This window comes from Lathamus discolor, chromosome 3 (assembly GCF_037157495.1).
Source record: "Lathamus discolor isolate bLatDis1 chromosome 3, bLatDis1.hap1, whole genome shotgun sequence".
NCBI lineage: Eukaryota > Metazoa > Chordata > Aves > Psittaciformes > Psittacidae > Lathamus > Lathamus discolor.
Window position 1 is genome coordinate 143,997,208 of NC_088886.1, and position 27,195 is coordinate 144,024,402.

Consider the following 27,195-nt stretch of genomic DNA (forward strand, 5'->3'; position numbering starts at 1 on the left):
CTGCTTTTTTGAAGGAAAGCAAAACTTGTTTTCTCCAGTCTCTGTCTGCTGTTACCTTTGGAAAGAATCAATGTTTACATTACTCTTAACGTAGTTTTCAGACAATGACAGTTTCAGACTGACTTGCATGTCATGCTGTGGTGGTTGGGAAGACAGTGAATGTCACCAATTCTAAGTAGGAATATGGAAAACAAGATTAGTGCCTCCATAAAGTGCAATAAATAACTTTGCCATTGTAGCTGATGTTAGGAAGACTGTGAGTTTGTATTTTACCATAAACTCTGATAGCATCTGAGGTGACAGCAATGAGTTCAAGATCTCTAGTGCTGCAATTTTTAAATCAGTGCAGAGATGAAGTGATGAAAGACTGTGGAAGTTCTTGGAGAAAAAAACCCTGCAACTTTTGTTTCACATTCAAAAGAGTGAATGCAGCTAATCCGATAATGAAATCTATCAAGTTTGAGTTTTTGTTTCTAAACTGTATTCAGATGTGTAGCCCTACTGAGGAGACTGTATTGACTGTGTAATTCAGAATGCAACAAAACAATGAAAGAAGAGTTTAATAAGGTGGAACTGATTGGGTTGGACATTCGTATACCTCTGTGATTATTGTTTAATTGTCCATGAGATTGAGTTGTTAAATAAGCAGACTAATATAAACTGAGTTACACAAGAAAGAGAACTAATAAGAGATCGCAAAAATAATTTTGTTTCTAATATACAGTTCTTAATTATAGTGTTCTAAGCACAATGCTGTATGCTTGAAAGCTTACATTTCATGTCCTCGTTGAAGGAAGCAAAATAAATGTTATTTACCAACACTGGAATTTCTCTCAAATGCATACATTTTCTGCTTGACTTTTAAGGCATGCAAGAATTCATGGATTAATTGACATGCTGGTTGACACTGTAAGTATACCTGGAAGGGTAGCAGAAAAAAGTTTAGCATGCATTTGACATCTTATTTCATGAATGCACAAAATGAGTGGCTGACTGACAATTAGATGTCCAGATCAGGAATATACACAGTATTGATTTTTCATTCAAGTACTGTGGTCTATCTTTCAGATGTAAATGATCCATTCCTCCTCATCCAGCTGTGCCAGGGAAAAAGATTTTAATCCTGTTTCTAACCCCAGCTGCTCACCATTGCCATCTGGTGAAGGTTAACATACTCTCAGCTGTGCTGAATGGATTGCCAGGGCTCGCTTAGCCCATTTCAGTCAAAATTATCTGGGCTAGCAAAGATGTGCTGTTTAAATCATTTATGCTAACCTGGGGCTAATTATCTTTGGCAAAGACTGGGACAATTGACTGGGTTGGCTGTCACCATGTCCGGAAAAAGGTATGTGTCTACAGGCTTTGATTTCTCATTATTTGGTTACTCCATGCAATTTATTAACTCCTCAGGATAATCCTGGACAGCAGCTGATTGTTGTACTGAGGGGAGACTTATTTTTAGGTCTGTTGCCTCTGACCAACCTTGCATATACCGAAGATAAGTTTGGCAGTGGGGCGGTTACAGGGGGATTCCACAAACTTTGTGCAACAAATACATGTAGTCTGTAAAGATGCTGGGGGCAGTGATGGTTGTTGTTCATCTGAAAAGATAGTACAGTAACGGGACATTTGTTTACATGTGAGTGAGATGAGTTGAGGAGATCAAAATTAAGATACTTCATTCATCTTGCTTCCGAGCCAATTTCTGTGCTTCCTGCAGCCACCACAGAATTTGAGGTAATAAGCTGGTTAAACATAAACAAATTAGATCATTTTACACATTAAGAACTTGTGGTAACCTGATGGTTCATGACTTGAGTGAGGGGACTCTGTGAACTGTATACAGTGTGCAGTGGCTCTGACCAATTAAAATGTACACTGTACCTTCTCTTAGAAGGTGGGGTTTTTCTCCAAAACTGTATGCTTTTCTGAAGCCAGCATCTTTGATAATAGTTAAATTAAGGTTTTCTTCCTAAAAGGTGGACTTTAGTGCCCCTTTGCTATATTTTTAGAAGTCGGGAGGATGCAAATGATACACTTGGTCTCATGTCATCATTTTGACCTCTCTGAGAATGATTTTGTACCAGAGTAAAGCATTTTCTTGATACACTTCGGGTACTGAAGTGCTATACAATAGCACTAGTCCTATAGTTCTTCAGTTGGTATTATCATTTATAAGCATTATATTTGGAACTGACCATTCCTTTTAAATTAACTCAAATAAAGAAAGCTTGAGAGCATCCTACGATAAAATAAATTAGAATTTCTTCTGAAAAGGTTGGTTTTCTGTTTGGCTGGGGTGGGTTTGTTGGTTGGTTTTGGGTGTTTTTTTTCAGATGGCAAAGCAGCATAATAAAGCTAGCCTGCCTAAGTGGCAACGAAACAGTACTTTCCTAAAGACTTTTTCTCACAGGAAATGTATGTAACATTGTGAATTCCTTTTTTTGTAATTTAGGTTTCATTAGGTGCAAACTTTTAGATGGCTGTGAGAAAAAGTAGCTGAAAAGTAGTTAATCTTCAAGTATTTATGTAGTGGCTAGTCCTTCCTTAAATAGTGAAGGGAAGCAAGCATAACAGGTAATGAACTTCAGCCGAAGTATCACTTGGGCATTAAAAAAGTGTTCCCTTGGGGCCAGTGTTGACTAAAGTTTAGAAACACATTTCTGTATGGCTGGTTTGATGAAGTGCTCTCTACTGCTCTGTTTTGTGGTGAACTGGTTAAGATGCTTTGAGAAGCTACGCAGTATTTTGGATTTATGATAACTGACGTGAGATGTCTGCCCAAAGAGTGAATTTCGTATGAATAAACACCAATTTCTTCACAAGTATCTCATTGTAAACCAACACACACTATATGTAATTTGATTTCCTTTAATCATAAAACCAGCTGTTTCATCACATCAGTATCTTGAAATCTGCCAGCATTAGCAAGCATACAGTAATTAAAATGCTCTCCAAGTAGAAAATAGGGATAGGGAGACCTCTATAGTTTACACCAAGGAGAATCTGACTTGTTATCATTAGTATTTTACCAATTCACTGTAAAAGAGAAATTGATTCTTCTTAGTGCTAACAGTGGACACAAGATGATTTAGTGTGTTGGCATTGATGTTTGTCAGAATGAGGTTTAAGAGTCAGAATGGGATGGATTTAAATAACTATAATGCACTAAACAGACTAAGCATGTGAATTGACTTTGACACAATATGAGATACTGGGGAAGGATCCTACTATGAGGAGTTCTGTCTGCTCTCTTTAAGACCACTGGATATGACAGCTTTTAGTATAACACTCTGAAACCTCAGGATATCTTTGAATTGAATTACAGTGTAAAGTTATAAATACAATGCATTAAAGATAATTATTTAAAATACACTTCCAAAAAAGAAGTACAGAACTACAAAGAGCAGTTTTCTAGTGTTCATTTTTACATTCCTTTATAGCAGACAAACACAAGTAATTAAAAAAATCAAAACTAAATCCTCATCATAACAGGATTCAAGCAATGTCACTAGGATTCAGTAAAGTCAAATGAGAAAACAGTAGCTCTTCAACTATTACAATGAATTCATTAACTTATCAAAATCAAACATATGTATTTTCCATAAATCACATAAAATTGTGACTTCAGAAACATTCATATAAATGGCTCTGACAGAAAGGTATTATAGAGTATTAAATAATTACATTAATAATAAAATCTGGTATTCAGAAAAGCCTTTTAAGGGATAGATTTCCCCCCTCACTTTCCAACTTTAGATGCTATCACCCATTCTCTGTGTTACCCTACCTGTTTATTTGTGTTGATTCTGGCTTTGCCTGAGGAAGGGCAAAATATTCTGCATGCGTCAGGAGAGTGAGTTGGAAACTGCTCTGAATTTATTCTGCAAGGGGATGTTCTCTTTGTATTTTTCTTGGCAACCATTAATAGACACTTTAAAATACTGCCAGTGCTCTGGAGGATCCCTGCTATCCATCTTATCTGAGGGAAACATCTGATACCCTGGCCTTGATTTTTCTCCAGGTATTGTGCATTCTAAAAGTACAGATTTCACTCCGTGTTGTGACCTGTAGTGTTAATACAAATCAAAGAAAATCAAAATCTCTTATTAATAGAATTTTAAGTCAGTATAAAAAAAAAAAGTCAAGTGGGATATGTACTTAAGATTTCTACAAGATTATGTGTTATCCCTAGTATACAGATTTGAGTCTTTTGACATACCTCTCTGGAAAGAAAGTTGTGTGAAACAGGAAAGTACTATTTGTAGTAGACAAATGAACGAGTTGCTATTTTGATTTGTGTCATTATATCTGATTAGAGAGGAATCATCATGACCCGAAAGACTCATGACATTCTACTACTGCTTTACTGCTAAGCACAGGTGATAGAAAGCAAGAGTTTAATACAGAGTAACATGTTGGAAGATCTCAAAGGTTCCAAAGAACATTATTCTGAAGTCCTGAATGTGGGTTGATTGAGTTCCTGCATAGATCATGTCCTTTGTATTTGTGTTAAGAGAGTCTTTTTTTATCTGTTAAACTTGGCTAGGGATGTTAAGGATAACAGGAAGGGATTCTACAGGCACATAGTGAATAAAAGACAGAGTAGGGACGACATAGGCCCCCTCCTGAAGCTATTTGGAGAGCTGGCTGCCCTGGATTTGGAGAAGGCTGAGGTTCTTAATGACTTCTTTGCCTCGGTCTTCGCTGGCAAAGGCTCTGACCGCACCCACCCAAGTCTTGGAAGGCAGACACAGGGACTGTGAGAATGAAGACCTTGGGCCCACTGTAGGAGAGGGTCTGGTACAAGACTATCTTAAGAACCTGAATGTGCACAAGTCCATGGGACCTGATGGAATCCATCTGCAGGTCCTGAAGGAGCTGGCGAATGAAGTTGCTAAGCCACTGGCCATCATATTTGAAAGATCATGGCAGGCAGGTGAAGCTCCTGACGACAGTAAAAAGGGAAATATAACCCCCATTTTCAAGAAGGGGAAAATGGATGACCCAGGGAATTACAGACCAGTCAGTCTCACCTCTGTGCCTGGCAAAATCCTGGAGCACGTTCTCCTGGACAACATGCTAAGGCACATGAAAAACAACAAGGTGCTTGGTGACAGCCAGCATGGCTTCACTAAGGGGAAATCCTGCCTGACCAATTTGGTGGCCTTCTAAGATGGGGCTACAGAACTGATGGACAGGGGTAGAGCAGTTGATGTCATCCATCTGGACTTGTGCAAGGCGTTTGACACTGTGTCGCACGACATCCTTCTCTCTAAATTGGAGAGACATCAATTTGATAGGGGGACCACTCGGTGGATAAAGAACTGGCTGGCTGGCCGCATGCAAAGAGTTGTGGGCAATGGCTCAATGTCTGGCTGGAGACCAGTAATGAGCGGTGAGGTACCTTTCATTTTTACCTCAACAGATATGGTGAGATTATGAGGAAAATAAAACTATTTCTGTGCAATAAGAATTGTGTGTGCATATAAAAGGTACTCAATGTTCATTAAGAGTAGCTAGAGACTATTAACAAAAGCTCAGACCTTTGCTTTATATATCACACATGAAAATGGTTCTTTTTTTACTTTTTAATATATTTTGTTTTACCTTTACTTCTGTTTGTAACTTTCTAAAAGTACCAGAATTAACTAAATATTTTATTTGCAGATCTACAGAGTTACTTACCTTTGCATACAGTGATTATCCCTATAATTTTAATAAGCTACACATATTAGCCTCCTTGGTAGTCTTCCTACAAAACTATAATGAAGTATTTTGTATTTCTGGTTTATAAAGCAGTTGCTGATTATGTGCAATGAGAAAACGATGTCAAATTATAATGCAGACAAATAATGTAGGAAACCTGAATCAAACTTGTGGAGGTTATGATATGGTTGCATTTTAATATATACAGATTTATACACTTTTAAGGGGACAGATTTATACACTTTTAAGGGGACTGAACCCACGTCAGCCCAATACTTGAAAATCAACATAAAGAATTAGAGTAAGCGACTTAATCCCAATAGGAAATGAGATGACGTAGACAAGCATTTGGCTGCTACTCCACTCTAAGAGGTTTCACAAAGGAGATAATGTGAAGATTGAAGACTGAATTTGAAATTTTAGGGTGGTTTATTGACTTGCAGATTTTTGTCAGCACAGAATTCTTTGAAAGGTACCTCACCATCCATGTACCTTCTTAATGTGGGGAGCCCAACAGCACTTCCAGCCAGAAGGAATAATCTTGCCAAGTTACACATTTACAAATCCTGCAATGGGCTTTCTGGTAATGTGCCCATTATTCATTCTTTTTGCTGAATAGTCATTTTCTTTCCTTTTTTCCTGCTCTATATAGAATTCTTTACTGTTATTAAAAATACTTTTTTAAAGGCTTGTAAAGCATTTTTAGTAAGTTTAGTTTGAAAATTAGCATTCCTTTAGAACTCAGAAATAAAAGCACTCTAACAGAAGATATTCCAAGATCTCAGGAAATTGTAACTTCCTCAAGAATGGATTCCATTGAGGTTAATGGACTGATAGATGACATTCCAGAGTGAGATCATGGTATCTTCAAATGCTAATCCTAAAAGGGGTTTCATTTCTCTGTCCCTCTTGCTGCTGTTTGAAGTTTATGGTTATCTTCAATCTGGTCTCACTGGGTAAAGACAAAGTTAGTGACCATTCATAAGACTCATGTATGTATAGTTGTAATGCCAACTCTACTGTTATGACTGGTATTTACCATATTTATTTATAAGTGAAATCTGTAATGACTGCCTGCCTGTGGCAGAAGAATGTATTTCCATTGTGCCAAAAAGATACACTCGTTTTGTCTAAATAGTCAATATGGTGTCTGCAGATGAGGAGCTTTTTACTGACCAATACTGAAGTGGGAGAACTATAATCTTTCTCACCAGTAGGAAGAATCCTGCACCTTCTGTTAAAACCTTTAACATTAAGTAGGCATTTAAGCATTACTTTAAGCATTAAGTAGGTGCAGACTCTGCCCTCTGTGATTATTAACAGTTGGATTATATGATTGTGTGAGGAACAAGGTAGAATCCCAGCTGACCCTCTAAACTAGGCTATACTATGTACCTGTTGAAAGCAATGTAGCTGTTGCATTTCCTCATCATGGTAAATTATTTGGTCAGATAATGCAGAGCTATTTAATAAATAAATAAAATAGTGGGGTACAGAGGAGTACAACATTGCCTTTGGTCCAACACTAGAGACAGTGCTCCAGGAATGGTATCACAGAGCATGTGCTATGGGTTTTGCAATAGGAATACTTTACATAATACTTTACTTCTGGTAAAATTTTCCTCAGTGTTCACTGTTTGTTGTAAATGTAAAAAGACATAATAAAATTATACAACATTTAGGGATTGTACCCCAGCCAAAATGGCTTACATTCATTTGAAACATCATCTGTCTCAGTAATTAGAATAGTTACAGTTAACAGGGACCTGGCTCAAGCTGTTTGGTTTTGGACTATATTCTGTTTAAGCATCTGCCCTTGAGTTAATTTGTTAAAATTTCTCAGTATGTTCTAGCTGTGGTCTGCATGTTTAATTCCTCATGAATATTTTTCTACTATTGGTGGATGCATGAACCTTTCAAACTAAAAAAATCTTGATATTTTGTGTGTGGACAGGATATGGAACTATATTATTTTCCCCTATGCACAATTATCTCTTATTTGTATTGTTTCACAAAATTTAGGGTTTTTTCATGTGAGTGAAAAAATCACCATTTTCACCTTACTGTTTTTCTAGGGTAAAAAAAAAAAAAAAAAAACACAACAAAACACCACAAAAAAAGAAACCAAAAAAAACCCCATAGAAAACCTGAAAATTAGGTGACACCGTAAGTAATAAATACTATGCCAGGGTAATAGATGATTATATGACTTGTTACTTTAGAGTACAATCAGTGCAGTCGCAGTATTTCAAAAGTATGTTTTGGTAAAATGTTATTTGCACAGCGTTATCCTGTGAGTTGCTTTACTGATGCCTTCATTTGACTTAATACTGAAGAAGAGATGCAGAAGTCTTGGTTTAGAATATTGAATTTTTTAGAACATTGAGATATTTGAGAGATTCATCTGGATATCAAGTTCTCAGAATCAAAATAACATGAAAATATTTACTTTTTTTTTTTAACTCAAAAGTTAAAAAATCAACATTTGTAATACTAGTAAAAAGAGGGAAAAACCCCAGTACCTTTTGATTTCATTTTTGATCTCCTTTCTTTCTGCAGGGGTAAAAGGAAAGGAGAATAATGTTTAAAAAATAGAGTACTGCTGATGTATGTTGAGGAACTCTGACAGAAGCAGTAGAGGCAAAAAATGACATAAAACACTTCATCTTATACCATGTTGAATCTGAAATGACAGTATAGCATGTGCCTAAATCTGCATCTGTGTGTATATATATTTGTCATACAAAAAAGGCTCTTCTCTTTTCTTAAGTAGCTTACAAGATCATAGAGAGGTTAAGAAAAATGAGAATTTTCTATGCATCACTTTTCATTCCAGTATCTCAAAGTGCTACTAAAAACAAGGACTATCATTCCTCTTCAGCAGCTGGAGAAGATAAGGTCTGGGTTGTTAAATAACGCACTGCAGTTCACAGATTAAATCTGGGCAAAGATGGGGGAACACTGCTTCTCTTATTTCCAGTGTACTGTCTTCTCTGACAAATGCCAGCTTTAGTGTATTCCTGTCACTAGGCCATTGCTAATGACATTTGAAATGTAGACATTAAATGAAAGTATGAAAAATGCTTAATAGTTGTTTTGTCAGGAAAAAAATATACATGAAACCACTTTATACTTTTTTTTTTAAACAATTGAGCTATTAAAACATATTTAACAATTCATTTTTTGATGCGTGGTATGCCACAGTTTCCATCAACTTTCATTATCTTTGGCAAGTGATCATTGCTGTTCTCTGGATGACTTCAGCTAGACAGGTTTTTCCATTTCATGCAATGCAAAAAGTAGTTCATTAGTTCCTGTAACAGTGCTGGCATTCAATCAACCATATTAAGCAATGACCTAGTAACAATATGGTTATTGTTACCTTAGATGGCTTAGGGATATGTATGTTTGAGTTTAGATTGACTTCCACCATCCTAGAAGTTAACTCAGTGTTTCATAGCTCTAGAAATAGTCTTGGAACAATGACTTTAATTGGCCACTGGTTACTAAGCGAATAATATCTAGAAAATCTATGTGTTTGAGTATCCTTAAACCTAATGGAGTTGTTATCCCCATACAAAGGAATCCTTAGCCATATCATATGCTAGCTCCAGTAATCAAGCTTTGGTTTATTAGTTCATATTCTTCCAACAGACCTGAGTGACTCTCTTGAAATGCTTATGCTAGCATTTTTACAAACCCTCACCTTTTGTATGAGAAAAGATAATTAATGTATGTTTTAATTTTATTGGTATCATGTTAGACCACTCCATTCCCTTTTCCTTCCTTATATAGAGGTGACTGCAGAGAAAGAAAGCATAAATGGATATATTTATCAGAAACTTAAAGAGGCTTATAGTTCATCTTTGTGATCAAATTTAAGATGAAAATTGTGTCTGTTTATGCTTGATGTTTATTTTCCATGGAATAATGTAAGAATGGTATTTTTTTAAGCTTTTGATTTACATTACATATTCACTAGTTACACTGACAACATGATGGGGCTACGGAACTGATGGATAGGGGTAGAGAAGTTGATATCATCTACCTGGACTTGTGCAAAGCCTTTGACACTGTGTCGCACGACATCCTTGTCTCTAAATTGGAGAGACATCTATTTGATAGGTGGACCACTCGGTGGATAAAGAACTGGCTGGCTGGCCGCATGCTAAGAGTTGTGGGCAATGGCTCAATGTCTGGCTGGAGACCAGTAATGAGCGGTGTCCCTCAGGGGATGGGTGTTGGGACCAGTCTTGTTCAACATCTTTGTCGCTGACATGAACAGTGGGATTGAGTGCGCCCTCAGCAAGTTTACCGACGACACCAAGCTGTGTGGTTCGGTTGGTACGCTGGAGGGAAGGAATGGCATCCAGAGGAACCTTGACACACTTGTGAGGTGGCTGATGCCAACCTTATGAAGGCAAGTGCAAGGTCCTACACCTGGGTCGAAGCAATCCCGGGCACAGCTACAGGTTGGGCAAAGAAGAGATTCAGAGCAGCCCTGCAGAGAAGGACTTGGGGGTGCTGGTTAATGAGAAAATGAACATGAGCCGGCTGCAGTGTGCGCTCGCAGCCCAGAAAGCCAACCGTATCCTGGGCTGCATCAAAAGGAGCATGACTAGCAGGTCGAAGGAGGTGATCCTGCCCCTATACTCTGCTCTTGTGAGACCTCACTTGAAGTATTGTGTGCAGTTCTGGTGTCCTCAACATAAAAAGGACATGGAACTGTTGGAACAAGTCCAGAGGAGGCCACGAGGATGATCAGGGGGAAGATAGGCTGAGGAAGTTGAGGCTGTTCAGCCTGGAGAAGAGAAGGCTGCGTGGGGACCTCAGATCTCAGAGGTAACAGGTTCAAATTACAGAATCACAGAATCACAGAATCACAGAATCCCAAGGGTTGGAAGGGACCTAAAAAGATCATCTAGTCCAACCCCCCTGCAAGAGCAGGGTAACCTACAGTACATCACACAGGAACTTGTCCAGGCGGGCCTTGAATATCTCCAGTGTAGGAGACTCCACAACCCCCCTGGGCAACCTGTTCCAGTGCTCTGTCACTCTTACAGTAAAGAAGTTTTTCCTGATGTTAACGTGGAACTTCCTATGTTCCAGTTTACACCCATTGCCCCTTGTCCTATCACTGGATATCACTGAAAAAAGCCTAGCTCCATCATCCTGACACCTACCCTTTACATATTTGTAAACATTGATGAGGTCACCCCTCAGTCTCCTCTTTTGCAAGCTAAAGAGACCCAGCTCCCTCAGCCTCTCCTCATAAGGGAGATGTTCCACTCCCTTAATCATCTTTGTGGCTCTGCGCTGGACTCCTTCAAGCAATTCCCTGTCCTTCTTGAACAGAGGGGCCCAGAACTGGACGCAATATTCCAGATGCGGCCTCACCAAGGCTGAGTAGAGGGGGAGGAGAACCTCTCTTGACCTACTAACCACTCCCTTTCTAATGCACCCTAAGATGCCATTTGCCTTCTTGGCCACAAGAGCACATTGCTGGCTCATGGTCATCCTCCTATCCACCAGGACCCCCAGGTCCCTTTCCCGTTCACTACTTTCCAGCAGGTCAACCCCCAACCTGTACTGGTCCATGGGGTTGTTCTTCCCCAGATGCAAGACTGTACACTTGCCCTTGTTAAATTTCATCAAGTTTCTCCCCGCCCAACTCTTCAGCCTGTCCAGGTCTCGTTGAATGGCAGCACAGTCCTCTGGTGTGTCAGCCACTCCTCCCAGTTTTGTGTCATCAGCAAACTTGCTGAGGGTGCACTCAGTTCCCTCATCCAGGTCATTAATGAAAATATTAAACAGCACCGGTCCCAGCACCGACCCCTGAGGGACTCCACTAGTCACAGACCTCCAGCTAGATTCTGCGCCATTGACCACAACTCTCTGCCTTCTTCCTTTCAACCAGTTCTCGATCCACCTCACTACTTGATCGTCAAGCCCACACTTCCTTAGCTTATCTATGAGGATGCTGTGGGAGACAGTATCAAATGCCTTACTGAAATCAAGAAAAACTACATCTACCGCTCTACCATCATCCCTCCACCTAGTCACTTCCTCATAGAAGGCTATAAGGTTGGTCATACATGACTTCCCCCTCATAAAACCATGTTGGCTGTTCTTAATGACCCCCTCATCCTTGATATGCCTAGTGATGGAGTCAAGAATAAGTTGTTCCATCATCTTTCCAGGGATGGAGGTAAGGCTGACCGGTCTATAATTACCCGGGTCCTCCTTCTTGCCCTTCTTATACATTGGTGTGACCTTTGCCATCTGCCAATCCTCAGGCACCTCGCCCGTTTCCCACGACTTACCAAAGATGATGGAAAGTGGCCTAGCAATGACCTCCGCCAGCTCCCTCAGCACCCGTGGGTGCATTCCATCTGGACCCATCGATTTACAGATGTCCAGTTTGCATAGCTGATCCCTAACCCAATCCTCATCTACCAAAGCAAACTCCTCCTTTGTCCTGACTCCTTCTGGGGCTATAGAAATCCGGGGCCCTCGGGGAGAGTCTGCAGGAGTAAAGACAGAGGCAAAGAAGGCATTTAGCACCTCTGCCTTCTTTATATCCTCTGTCTCCAGGGTACCCACTTCGTTTAGCAGTGGGCCTATATTGCCTCTTGTTTTAGTTTTATTTGCTATGTATTTGAAGAAGCCCTTTCTATTGTCTTTAACCCGACTAGCAAGATTGAGTTCCAAGGAGGCCTTAGCTGTCCTAATTGCCTCCCTACATCCTCTAACAACTGTCCTATATTCCTCCCAAGCGGCCAGCCCCTCCTTCCATAATCCATAGATTCTCCTTTTCCACTTGAGTTTGCCCAGCAGCTCCTTGTTTAACCACGCCGGTCTCCTAGATCCCTTACTTGACTTCCTACTCATTGGGACGCTCCGATCCTGAGCTTGGAAGAAGCGGTCCTTGAATGCTAACCAACTATCTTGAGCCCCTTTACCGCCTAGTACACTTTCCCATGAGACTTCCCTTAGCAGTTGACTGAAGAGGCCAAAGTTGGCCCTTCGGAAATCCAGAACTGTGGCTTTGCTAGGTATTCTATTCCTCCCACACAGGATCCTAAACTCCACCATCTCATGGTCACTGCAGCCAAGGCTGCCATTGACCGTCACCACTTCGACCAAACCCTCCTTGTTGGCGAGTACTAAATCTAGCAGCGCTGCTCCCCTAGTTGGTACGTCCACCATTTGCATTAAGAAATTATCATCAATGCACTCGAGGAACCTCCTAGACTGTGAATGATTGGCTGTGTGAGTCTTCCAGCAAATATCGGGGTAGTTAAAGTCCCCCACGACGACTAAGGCATGTAGTCGCGAGGCTACTTCCAGTTGCCTGTAGAAAGCCTCATCAACTCCTTCGTCCTGATCAGGAGGTCTGTAATAGACCCCCACAACTGTATCACCCGTGCCAGTCAGCCCCTTGATTCGTACCCACAGACATTCCACTTGCTCCTCATCCGACCCCGGACAGAACTCAATACATTCTAGTTGCTCTCTCACGTAAAGAGCAACTCCACCACCTCGCTTTGCTGACCTATCTTTCCTAAAAAGGACATAGCCATCCGTGACCACATTCCAGTCATGTGAACTGTCCCACCCTGTCTCTGTAATCGCCACTAGATCATAACCTTTAGCCCGCACACAGACTTCTAACTCCTCCTGTTTATTCCCCATGCTGCGTGCATTGGTGTACAGGCATTTCAGGGAGCCAGTCCTAGTACCCTTTTTCCCCTGCGGGACAGGGTCTAAAAAGCTATCCTTTCCCACAAGTGAAACAAGAGATTGATAGTCCTCCTTAGCCCGCCATCCTTCAATCCCTAGCATGTTCCTCTTGGGCTTGTCCCCAACAGGCCCAGTTAAATCCCCTCCCCCCTTCCTAACTAGTTTAAAGCCCTGTCAATAAGCCCTGCTAACTCCTGCCCCAAAACCCTTTTTTTTCTCTGGGACTGGTGTATCCCGCCTGTCACCAGCAAACCAGGTGTCCCATACAGCAGCCCGTGACTGAAAAACCCAAACCCCTGCCTTTGGCACCAGTCACGTAGCCATACATTAACCTGCAGAGTCTTCTTATATATCCCTTCACCCTCGCTTGCAACAGTATGGAGGCAAACACCACTTGCGCTCCAGACCCTTTAACCAGCCGTCCCAGGGCCCTGTAGTCTCTCTTCATTGCCCTTACGTTCCTCGTAATAATTTCGTCACTGCCAACCTGAAAAACCAGCAGCGGATAGTAGTCAGACGGCTGCACCAGTTCAGAGAGCTTCTTTTTAACATCTCTAATCCGAGCCCCAGGCAGGCAGCAGACCTCCCTGTGGGGTGGATCCGGTCGACAAATGGGCCCTTCTGTTCCCCTCAGAAGGGAGTCACCCACCACAATTACTCTTCTTTTCTTCTTGGTTGGGGAAGTTCTGAGGCATGTGGGTGAGTGACTAGCCCTGGGTGACTCACTAGATAGATTTGCCTCACCATCTCCATTCACCTGGCCCTGAATTTCCAAGACCTCGTACCTGTTATTCAAGGGCAACTGGGAGGGAGGAAGGGATTCTGAGGGTTTTCGCTTACCTCTCCGAGGAGGAACCTAGATTGGATATAAGGAAGAAGTTCTTTACTGTAAGGGTGGTGAGGCAGCAGAATGGGTTGCCCAGGGAAGTTGTGAATGCTCCATCCCTAGCGGTATTCAAGGCCAGGTTGGAAAAATCCTTGGGTGAGATGGTTTAGTGTGAGGTGTCCCTGCCAATGGCAGGGGGGTTGGAACTGGATGATCTGAAGGTCCTTTCCAATCCTAATTTTTCTATGATTCTATGATTCTAAATGCAAGAAAACCTCATAATTTTCCTTCAGTGGAGTATGCATACTATATCTATCTATCTATCTATCTATAAACCTGTTAATAATATATATTTCATTATCTGTATTTTTATTTTCTTCTATCTTTTAGGTTGGATATTCTAAATTATATAGGCTATTATGTTATCTTCACTGTCATGCACACAGATGGAACTGAGTTCCATACCCTTCTTTTTATGCCTCCGTTTCTCTTACTATTAGGTGTGGCTCTTCAGTTAAAAAGTGGATGGACATTTTCTCTGTACAATTTATTGAGCTTTCTGAATCTTCATTTGTTGTCATTTCACAATGATGAAAGAAGTTTCACTTGGGTACCCATAGACTTAAAAAGGCCATTCTGCATAAACTTCTGGATGAAGCCTTGGGTGGGATGGTTTAGTGTGAGGTGTCCCTGCCCATGGCAGGGGGGTTGGAACTAGATGATCTTGAGGTCCTTTCCGACTCTAACTGTTCTATGATTCTATGATTCTCTAAAATTGTGCGTCTTCTATATAGAGGATTTATTTCATCATTAATGGAAAAGCTAGATGTTCAGTCTTTCCCGAGTGAAGGAGCGTGCTCCTTCTCCTAGGTATGGTGTAGACTCACAAGGGATCAGTAACTGAAAGTTTTCCCTTAGAACCCTAGTTGTGGTGATGTACTTCCTGTTTGTTGTGAAGTTAGGTCATCATTTTATCCACACTGATTCTTATATCTCATAATAGTTGTGTTTTGTTTTGCTTGCAGGGAATCATGGCCTAGTTTGTGCTTGTTTTGGTTGTCATTTTTGGACAAAACCAAATGATGTGTTTATAAAAAATATTTGTTCCAAATATTTTGCATGGCTCACAATTTTATAACTTTGGATTGTGCTGCAAACATAGAGCTCATGACACAGAGTGTTAATAGGCTTTTTAATATATGTATCAGTAGTTTTCTGTCAAGTTTATATAATTTTTGGAATTGTGTGTTTTGAAGGTCCGAAGATGAATATGCAACGGAGAACTTAGAATTGTCAATAATTTCTGTTTTGTAACAGAAAAAAAAAAAAAGCAGCTTAATGACATCATTTTTTGTGTAATTCCCAGTCATAATCATGAAAACCAGAAGTTGTTGAGCTTGAGTAGGGAGGAAGAGAAAGAGAAGTATAAACTGAACATGTAAAATGGTGAATCTGGAGACTAAAATAAAGAAAAATAAAATCTTAAAAGTTCTGTTCCAGTGTTGTCTTGATACCTGTGGCCAAAGGTGCCGTTCTGAGAATACCCTTTCTCCTATGAATCGTACAATATAAATCCCTATTAGTGAAAATTGGGTTTAATGGTTTTTAATACAAAAGTTTATTAAGAGAATATTTTTAATGTTTTATTTTCCTGCATTTTGTTCACTTTAATTGGAGAGCATAGCTCTCCAAGTTTCAGTCTTTATCTCCTGCAGAGCTATCATACCTGCTGATGAATACTCAATCTGTTTATTTGGTTTGGCCAAAGAGATTTAAAAGGCAAACTTTCACTGTACAGATTCTTATTTCAAATGAAAAACAAAGTACAGTTTTGGTAAGCTATCACTTCTGAGAAGGTAATATATGCTCTTTTTCTGCCCTTGGCAAATTTCTCTGAAACTCAGAAGCTTCAAGAGAAGTCTGCATCGCCCTTTACAGTTTTCTTCTGAGAAAGGGGTCTCTTTACCTCTTTCACTAAGAGGGCCACAAAAGTACCAAAACACCTTCCAGAAAGACTTGCTGGAAAACGGCAAAGTCTCTTTTCATCTTCTCATAAATGTATTTCATACAAATGCCACTGTATGTTTCATAAAACCCAGTAAGATTTACAGTGGAAGTAATACCATCTTCATTCATCAGAAGCACGCTTTGTGCCTCTATAATAGTATGCTGGTACAACCTCACAGTTTAATTTTGATGTTTTGTTCTTTCTTGGGAAGTGAAGCTAGGGCCATGCAGAGTATCTGATGGATTTCCAGTCTCAGTCAGATGACATACTCTCCCCTCAGGTAGGTAAGAGTGGGCTTATTGACACACTCTTTGCATTCCTGAGTCTAAGGCTATCCTCTGAACTGAGAAGACAATGTGAGTCTGAGCTTCTTTTGCAAATTCTTTGAGAGTCGCCTGCCTCCATGAGGCTGTGGGATGATGGGTCATTACTTTATCACCTTACAGTGCATGGGACTTCCTGATGCAGAGCAGACTTTCTCAGTTCAGTCCTTTGTTTAATGTTTTTGTAGTCTGAAATTCCACCATCCACAAAGAGAGCTTCAGTAATGTATATGGAATATACAAAATAGAAAGAATGTGTCTCTGAAGCAACTGGTATTTAGGATGTGATGCAGCTACATGTGTACAGTTCGAGGTGTTTGCATACCCAGGGCACTTGAGTTACAGCATTTTATTTCTAGTACTCTTGGGGACTGCTGAGGGGACATAAACTTTCATTGTTATTGCAGTCTCAGCTAACGGCATTGGAGGATATGACTGCCTCAAATCCTGCACAGTTCCGAAGAAATTTAGTACTCCAAAACGCTACTTAGGCGATGCAAGGACTAAAGCCAATGAGAATAATGAAAGAATATTTATGGTTCTGTTGGCCCATCCTGCATGGTAGCTCCAGCTTTTTGTTGGAAAATAAGTATTTTTCTTTCATAAGCCTGAATATCATACAGCTAACTTGTCTTTCCCCCAGAAAAACCAGCAGTGCAGCCATCTACATAAAAATGCAGAGCCAGGAACTAGGAATATAACAGAGCACCCGCCTCTCTCCTGTTTACTATCCTTTGCTTGATCTTGAAACTTGGACTCATTCAGATCATTACACAGACTGTCAGACCATCTGCCTTCCCTTATCCACATGCAGAATCATAGTGTCTGAAGCATCCTAACCAGAGATTCACTTCTACAACTAGCACAGGGAGGTGATAAGAGGAATCTCTGGAGATCTTTGTACAACCTAGGTAGGCTCTCTTACAGAAAAATACTTCTACTTTACATATTTGTATTTCCTGTCTCATTACAAGTTTATTCCAGCTCACTAACTTCCAACTGTTTTATATCTTATGCTGGTATTGAGTCCAGACCTCCTCCTTTTTTGAGTTATTACAGTCTACCATATGGCCTTTCACCTTTCTTTTGTTCCCTCTATGCCTTAGGCAATTGTAAGTGCTGCCTGCCTGTGACCTTTGTATTTTTAGATCCTTCGTTCTCCTGTTTTCCCAAAGAGCTGAGCTTTCTGCCTTTCTTTCACACTTTTCCCTCTAGATGGATATCCTTGTAGTCCCACTTTCTCTCAGCAAAGTTACTCATCAGCTGCTGCCAATTTGTGCCTCTTAATATTGCACTGCTGTAGTCTGGTCAGTAACATAGGACCAGCTGTTTCTCTCTGTGTTTTTTTTTTCCCCTTCCTACCGTGTGGGCCCAAGTTTTGTAATAACTTTATTATTTTTAATACAGATGCTAGTAGTAATTTACCTCCTAAACAGTCAGTGCAGTGATGAACTCACATGCTAGTTTATCCCATCGTCATTTCTCAGTCTAAAAAGCAACATCTTCTTATATCACCAATATATCTGTGATCCTAATAAGGTGTGTAGGATTAAGCTACTGACTTTGAGTAAGGTAAAAGAGCACACCTGAAATTCATTAGTCACCATTAGAATTTCACTTTCTCTGTTTTCACAATTTGGTGTTGTGAGCAACATGCTGTGTTAGGCACAAGTCAGTAGTGGAAACAATGACACACTGGCAAAAATTCATCCAGCTTCCCTTGGCTTTGGGTGGCACTAGGGACTCCCATAGTTCTTTTGTTAGTAATGGATCTTCATAAGTGGATCTGGTCTTCAGATTCCCTAAGGATGATTTTGTCCCCTGTGCCTGCTTATCCAGATGATGCCTGAGGCTTTCAGGAGCTTTGTCATTGTCTGGCTTGTAACTAAAGGACGTGCTGCTGGCTGTGGTCCAAGATAATTCATTCAGTTGCTTGACATCCTGTAGCCTGAGGATAAGGAGAAGGTGACTCCACCAAATAATAAAGGCTCGAGTCTTATTGGCCGGATGGCAATTCTGTACAATAATAAAATAAAATAATTACTGTATTTTAATTATAGTCCTCTTTCAAATCCTTTGTCTTAGCATATTTTTCCAATAATGCTCAGCTAAAAGAACAAACCCAAAAAATATACAGATGTAACTTTGTTAATAATTCATACGTACATTTTAAATGCAGTTTGGAAAAGGCATAGATATGCAGGAAGTGCTGAGCTCTTTTTCTTTCCTTTGAATAACCTGATTGTGTTATATTTTCAAGGAATCTTTTTCCCATTATATTGCTTTTAGGACAGTTTGAGACAGCCATTACCTATCTGCAGATTACGTTGAAGTATGTTGATTTCTTTTAGTTGAAACTAACTTAAGATCATCAGTAAATGTAGCAAAGATTTTGAAAGATACAATAAGATATATAATTGTGATAGTAATGTGTATTTCTGTACAGAAGAGATTTTAAGAAACTTTAATACTTGTCATTTCATTTCATAGATCAAAGAGCAAGTCTAGAACTTCCATCTTTTTCTTCCAAAGTTGAGAAAACAAATGTAAAAGATTTAAAAGCAATTAGTTGCATGCGTATTGCCCTGGCACACCATTCTATGCCTTTCCTATGTAAATTTTGAGGCAAGCCTGATTCATCTGACTCACTGATGTGAAACAGGGGAAAACCAAGACTGTCATTCTAAACTGATGTGGGTTGTTTTCCTTTCTAATTTTATTGTTATAGAAAAATAAGACAATTTCAAAACCAGTTTGAGTCAATAACAGTGTAATAGCATCCTAAAATGATATTATTATTTATTCATGCTTAGTTAAATATAACTGTAACATGAAATAAATGATTATCTGGTTTAATACAATTTCATAATAAGGCCTTTGAAGGTCATTTGGACTAGTGCACTAATTAATGTTTTATTTCCAGCCTTCCTTAATTATTCTTGCCAGATGGTCCTTTATTTATGTTATTGCTTGGAGTTTCCAGCTGAGGTTGTTTGATTGTTGAAGAAAAATATGTGATGGCACTGTAAGATAACGGTAATTGAATTGTTAGGTATGTTAGAACATTCAAGCCTTCTGTCCCTGCTTTAGCCACATCTGGGAAATAAGTTTGTTAACAAAGTGCTTTGGCACCTCACTGAATGCTTGATGTGATATATGAAAATGTTTAGGGCAAACTCAATTAACATAAAAGCCTTTAGAAAAGAGAACTCTGATAGCTTCTCATTCATTTATGAATTACAAAATCTGCTGGGTAAAATGTACAAATGGGTAAATTACCAGGTGGTTGGTTTTGGTTTGGCTTTCCTTTGGTGTTGTTTATTAGCATCTGACTTATTTTTTTGGCATTTAGACAATATTGCTTTTATGTTTATAATCTTTAGACTAGACAAAATAATGTGATGAAAGCATAGTAATATTAATATTACTTGGATATTACGTGGCTGGCTTTGGTAAATAATACCTCAGGAGTACTATTTTCTAAAAGAGTTTAGTTCAGCACTGGGAGATACCAGGTTTGGGAACTAGAACGTAAAGACAGCATTTACAGAAAAGTAACTGTTTACTTTTACTCAGTTATCAACATTGTCTTATGCTAGTAAATAGGTATCCCACTTGTTTTTTGAAAGTTCCATGGTGTCAGGTTCTATATAGCAACATATAAACATGCATTTTGTAAAAAATAAGAGGAAATAATCATACAATCATAGAATAGTTAGGGTTGGAAAGGACCTCAAGATCATCTAGTTCCACCCCCCCTGCCATGGACAGGGACACCTCACACTAAACCATCCCACACAAGGCTTCATCCAACCTGGCCTTGAACTCTGCCAGGGATGGAGCACTCACAACCTCTCTGGGCAACCGATTCCAGGGTCTCACCACCCCCACAGTAAAGAACTTCCTCCTTATATCCAATCTAGACTTCCCCTGTTAAAGTTTTAACCTGTTACCCCTCGTCCTGTCACTACAGTCCCTGACGAAGAGTCCCTCCCCAGCATCCCTATAGGCCCCCTTCAGATCATGGAAGTCTGCTATTAGCTCTCCACGCAGCCTTCTCTTCTCCAGGCTGAACAGCCTCAACTTCCTCAGGCTATCTTCACACAGGAGGTGCTCCAGTCCCCTGATCATCCTCGTGGCCCTCCTCTGGACTTGTTCCAGCTGTTCCATGTCCTTTTTATGTTGAGGACACTAGAACTGCACGCAATATTCCAGGTGAGGTCTCACAAGAGCAGAGTAGAGGGGCAGGATCACCTCCTTCGACCTGCTGGTCACGCTCCTTTTGATGCAGCCCAGGATACGGTTGCCTTTCTGAGCTGTGAGTGCACGCTGCTGGCTCATGTTCATTTTCTCATCGACCAACACCCCCAAGTCCTTCTCCGCAGGGCTGCTCTGAATCTCTTCTTTGCCCAGTCTGTAGCTGTGCCTGGGATTGCTCCGACCCAGGTGTAGGACCTTGCACTTGTCGTGGTTGAACTTCATAAGGTTGGCATCAGCCCACCTCACAAGCGTGTCGAGGTCCCTCTGGATGGCATCCCTTCCCTCCAGCATATCAACTGGACCACACAGCTTGGTGTCATGGGCAAACTTGCTGAGGGCGCACTCAATCCCACTGTCCATGTCAGTGATGAAGATGTTAAACAAGACCGGTCCCAACACCGATCCCTGAGGGACACCACTCATTACCGGTCTCCAGCCGGACATGGAGCCATTGACCACAACTCTTTGTGTGCGGCCATCCAGCCTGTTCTTTATCCACCGAGTGGTCCATCCATCAAATTTTTATCTCTCCAATTTAGAGAGAAGGATGTCGTGCGACACAGTGTCAAAGGCTTTGCACAAGTCCAGGTAGATGACATCAACTGCTTTACCCTTACCCATCAATTCTGTAGCCCCATCTTAGAAGGCCGCCAAATTGGTCAGGCAGGATTTCCCCTTAGTGAAGCCATGCTGGCTGTCACCAAGCACCTTGTTGTTTTTCATGTGCCTTAGCATGCCTTCCAGGAGAATGTGCTCCAGGATTTTACCAGGCACAGAGGTGAGACTGACTGGTCTGTAATTCCCTGGGTCTTCCATTTTCCCCTTCTTGAAAATGGGGGTTATATTTCCCTTTTTACTGTCGTCGGGAACTTCACCTGACTGCCATGATATTTCAAATACAATGGCCAGTGGCTTAGCAACTTCATTCGCCAGCTCCTTCAGGACCCGCGGATGGATTCCATCAGGTCCCACGGACTTGTGCGCATTCAGATTTTGAAGATGGTCTCGAACCAGATCCTCTCCCACAGTGGGGCCAAGGTCTTCATTCTCACAGTCCTTGCGTCTACTTTGTAAGACCTGGGTGGTGCAGTCAGAGCCTTTGCCAGTGAAGACCAAGGCGAAGAAGTCATTCAGAAACTCAGCCTTCTCCAAATCCTGTGTAGCCAGTTCTCCCGAAAGCTTCCTCAGGGGGGCTATTTTGTCCCTAGTCTGTTTTTTGTTTGCTACGTACCTGTAGAATCCCTTCCTGTTATCCTTAACATCCCTGGCTAGGTTTAATTCTAACTGGGCCTTAGCCTTCCTAACCTGGTCCCTAGCTTCCCGGACAACATCCCTGTACTCTACCCAGGCCGCCTGTCCTTGCTTCCATTTTTTATAAGCCTCTTTTTTCCTTTGAATTTTCCTCAGCAGCTCCTTATCCATCCAAGGAGGTCTCCTGGCCCTCCTGCTGCACTTCCTTCTAGTTGGGATGCAGCACTCCTGAGCTTGTAGCAGGTGATCCTTGAATATCAACCAGTATCAAATAAGGGTGGAAGTGGTGTACGATAGTACACAAATGCATAATTTTGGTCCAACAGGGTAATTTTTATCACTTCTCTCTCTCTTTCCAAACCATTCTAGTCACTGTTTTTCTATAATCGTTGCAAGAAGCAGTTTTAGGAAATGAAGATGAGTACAGCCCTGTAACCAACATGGAAGATGTTGAATATGTTTTTCATATATGTGTGTTAGGCGTAGCTGGGAAGAAAGAACTGAGATGCCTGAGGAAATTGGTTAATCGATGAACAGAAAGATATTGACACAAAGATTCAAAATTAAAGACAATGATTGTCTCATCCAGAAAATGGAAAGTGAGACCTATTTTTATTTCACTAATGGCTGCTTACTGCAAGAGACTTAGGTAAAATGTACTAATAAAAAGAAAAGGTAAATCAACTAGAAGTTAGAAATTATAAGAAAAGGCTTGCCATAAAAATGGATAGTAAGAGTTTGTTGAATAAGAGTAGTCTTAGAGAAGATGATTTTCTCTGGTTTTCTTGTGTTTCAATTTTATTAGCACAGTAGAAAATGTTCTGGAAGAAAACTGTCATTCCTGTTGTGGAAATTAGCTGACAGTGTTGAAAATATGGATGTGCTGTGCAAAGTTTCACCAATCTATCACATCATTTAGAAATAATGGTGAATTTTTGTGTTGCCTTTTTCTATTGGAGTACGTGTTGAATTTTTGTGTTGCCTTTTTCTATTGGAGTACGTGTTGAATTTTTGTGTTGCCTTTTTCTATTAGAGTACGTGTTCAGCAACTCAACATATTTCCTTGGCAATTCCTCCTTTGTTTGCCACATATAGATTTCCTGAGCAGCAGATAGTCAGGGCATTAGAGAAATACTCTCCCTCAGCCTGTATCAGAGATGTGTGTTTTTGGCTTATTAGTACTCTGAATGTAAAATTCTCTTCAGATGTTATGGAAGATGGGAAGCAGCTGCTGTCTTTCAGAGCACAAATGTAGGGTTTCAATGTATACTGTCTGCCATGGAGCAGGATGGAGTCCATACAATGGAGCCCATCACACAATACAGATGTATCAAATTAAGGCTGAACCCAATTGGTTTTTGCTACTTCCTGTGTAATACAAGGGCTTTGTGGTTTGTTAACTCATTCGGCTGCAAAAACATTATAAATATGCATTATCTGAATTGCCGCCCTGAAAAATGAGCCCCTGGAGCTGTTGGTAGCATCTCTGCAGCAGTGGTGGAATGAGTGAGCACTTCTGTCAGCTGCAGGAGATCTCCCCATTCATATTTAAATCTAGTCCTTGTGCCAGAACAGAAATGCAGACTGTTCACGTGCTCGTCTTCAACAGTGTTGTGCATGGGTGTCTCTGAACCACAGACAAAGGAGAGCCCTGATTTTCTTTTACGACCGATTAAACTGATCTGATAGTGCTTCCAGCAACTGGCCCCCAAATAATCAAAGTAGGTAAAAGAACCAGGAACTCCAGGGTGGTTTCACTTTAGTAATTTTTAAACTCTTTTCACTTTTCACTCTTTTCACAATTTTTAAACTCTCTTCTTTTTATTAATTCATCATTTGACTGCTTCCCCTTCCCTCCTGCACTGTACAATCCAATTTCCCCAACAATACTGCCTGGCATTTTTAAATAAAAATTTTAGAACAGTATATGAGCTTCCTTCGCTCCGCTTCCCTTTTTCTATCTAGTGTTGCAAACCAATAAATCAAGGCCAAAGCACACAAGTTCTACAGCAGTCTTGTCATCAGTGAGCCTAGCTCTGCTGTTTGTAAACAGCAGCTTTTCTGAAGTCTCACAAGAGGTTCTGCATTTTGTTGCTTCCACCCTGTGCAGCAGGAAGGAGGGTGGCCAGCTGGGCAGAGAGACAAGTCATAAAAGAAATGAGCTGACCTCTAACTTCAGTGTTTGTGTGAATAGGAGGTTGATCCTGGATGGTCTCTTACCACAGCAGGATATCCCAGTATGAAATGCCAGCATGAAATTACTAATTATCACGCTTTTTAACTTCAGGATATGCTGCAAACTTTGTATTTTCAGAAAGTCAGCATAGTATTATAGAGGCATGTGCAGAAAGAGACATTATCTTGCCATTGTGACATCAAATTGGATCAGGGTAATTTAGCAGTCTTTTGTAACACTTATTTTAGTGCTCCTGCCTTTTGTAGGGATTTATAAAATTCCTGTGCAGGAAAAAAAAAAAAATAATCCCCAAGCAAAAGATTAAGTGGTTTTTTTAACCTTCTTGTGTAAGCCTCTAAATTCTTTGACATTACATATGGTTTTTCACAGTGTAGAAGATCAATATTAGTGTTTCTTCTTGCCCACAATGCAAGATGTATTACCCAAGGTGCATGACATACTACCCAACGAAAGCGCCCGCTGAGATTTGTAGGTGGTGTTGGGTTACAAGTGTTTTTTTCCTGGAGGCAAAAATTGCCTAAATCTTCGTTCTCACTGTGCTGTTTTTCCCTCATTATATATTTAAGAGGGTCAAATCATTCATCATTCTCAATTACTGGGATATAATTCACTGCATGCAATGTGAGCTACAGACCAGATGCCTGGAAAATTCCTGCACTGACCAATAATCTTAGGTCCCAGTACACATTCTGTTTTTAATACAACAGTAACATGTTTGTTTCCTATTGAATTATTTACAGAAGATGCATACCCAATCAAAGCTTGTTCAGACAGGTGGTTATCAGAATGGGACACAATCAGGGAGACTCAGAGCAATATAAACATACTAAGCTCTGTTCCTTTTAACAGCCTATAAAATGCCAATAACATTTAAAAGGAATAACTTGATTTTATTAAAGGGCAGGATCTGTTGTGGGAACTTGCGGCTGCAAGGCGTTTAAATTAATGTTTCTTAGTGGACTGGAAGTCCTGCCCTCTAGTACAACTATAAGTACTAGAAAATAAGTGTTTTCATTGTATGAGCGTTTCAGCTTGCTCGTAGTATCTACTGGTGCATATATTGCTGCATAAAATCATTTATTCTTCATGGTGTCACATGGTTAATTCATCAGGACTAAGGTACAGACATCACACTCAAATGAAAACAAAGTTTAAAACAGTCGCTGCATGAACAATCCGTTCTAGTTTTGATTTTTTTTTTTTTTGTTTTAACTTACTACAGTGTACCAACCTTCATGGATTTTGTGCTAATTCTAGAATCATTCCAACAAATATAAGATACTAAAGCAATTGAGAGGCTGGGAGTTTCCTGAGTCAATGAAGTCTCAGTATCTGGGATTCTGAAGTGGTCGACACTCAAGAGTTTGGTTCTTATTAATACGAATGTGCAGAATTAACTGGTTTGTGTCCGACAGAGCTTTTAAACTGAATAGTTTGGGGTAGCCTAAGGGGCAGTGTAGGGGAAGGTAAAAATGGTCTAATTTCAGAAGGCATCATTAATGATTCAAGAGCCATAGTGATAGCATATGAGAACTGCTACATAGGAGAGAATAAATTGCAAAGGATTTTGAAACTGAAGGCAAGTAAAAGGTATTTGATGTGATATGGAAACCGAAGAGCCAGTGAAAGGATTTTAAGCAAGAGATGATATGATTAAAGTGATGACAAAATAATGATCTCTGTATCTGTGAATAGATCTTATATCTGTGGATAGATATAAGTGGACTTGGATTGGATTTGTCAAGGCGAGTGAGAGGACTGCAGTGGTCAAGGTAAAAGCTGGTGACCACATGAGTGAGAAACAGAATTCTGAGGGTTATTAAATATACTTACACTGTTCTGTGGTTGCATTTTAGTCTGTGGTGTTGGTATTTACAAAGCCAGAACTCAAATGAATTAATCCTTCCTGCCTGCTTGACTTCAGTTTTGTGTAATACTGAAATTGTTGATTTTGTTGTTGTAGTTCATTGGCAGCCCTTGAAATGGAGAAGAAATTTATTTGCATCAACCCAAGTGATTTGTTTTCTTTAGAATTCTCATTTTTATAAAATATCAGGCAAAAATAAATGCCAAGTTTAACAGGACATGTACTTTTAATGAAAGTGAGAAAGAAAACAAACCTTGGAAATAAAAAATTTGAATCTTAGACTTCAGTGCCATTCCTAATCCAGAGGAGGAGGAGCTTTCATCAAAATTATTTGCCTTATTGAATTCTTAAGACACTTATGTGTATGTAAGATGGGAAACCACAATTAGAAGTATTCCTTTGTCTTAGCTGGAATAGAGAGCTGGAAATAAAACTTTTCAGTTCCTATAAGAGTGCCCCAGTTGTTAAGTTGGAACATTCTGGAATATCACACCCCCTGAGCCTGTTTTGTTAACTTTTCTCACTGGGGAGAAATGCTAATTGGCCCCAATATCAGGAAATGATGACAAGTGCCCTCATCAGCTGGAGGAGATGCCAGGTTCCTTTTTTTTTTTTTCTCCAAAGAATAATTCAATTATAAATACGAATTGGAATGACTGAAAAAGGAGAGGCTTGGGGAAATCTCAGGCTAGTCCAGAGATGAACCATCATTCTTCTAAAAAAATAACTGGGAAATAGGAGGTCACTGTATTAGCCTGAGATTTTGGTGGGTTTTTTTAACTTGATAGCTGCTGATGATTGAGAGGCTTCTCTAGAAGTATGTGTAGAAAAGGAGCTGGATTCTCAGGTGTTTTTGCCAGCAGCTCACCTTTTTCTGTGGAATCCAAAGGAAACTCAAGATGCCCAAGGCTAAATGGTAGGAGTGCCTACACTTTTTCCCATTCTTACACTGAATCAGCTGTAAATAACTCATCAGTACCTTATGGCCTGTTTTGTTCCTGACTACCTCCT

The 27,195-nt window shown here is 40.2% G+C and overlaps 1 protein-coding gene across 5 annotated transcripts in view; it reads left to right on the top strand.

The window, feature by feature from the left end:
- The window catches only part of ATRNL1 (attractin like 1), a 543,705-nt gene that overhangs the window by 346,243 nt on the left and 170,267 nt on the right, over positions 1–27,195 (top strand). The window lies entirely within an intron of this gene.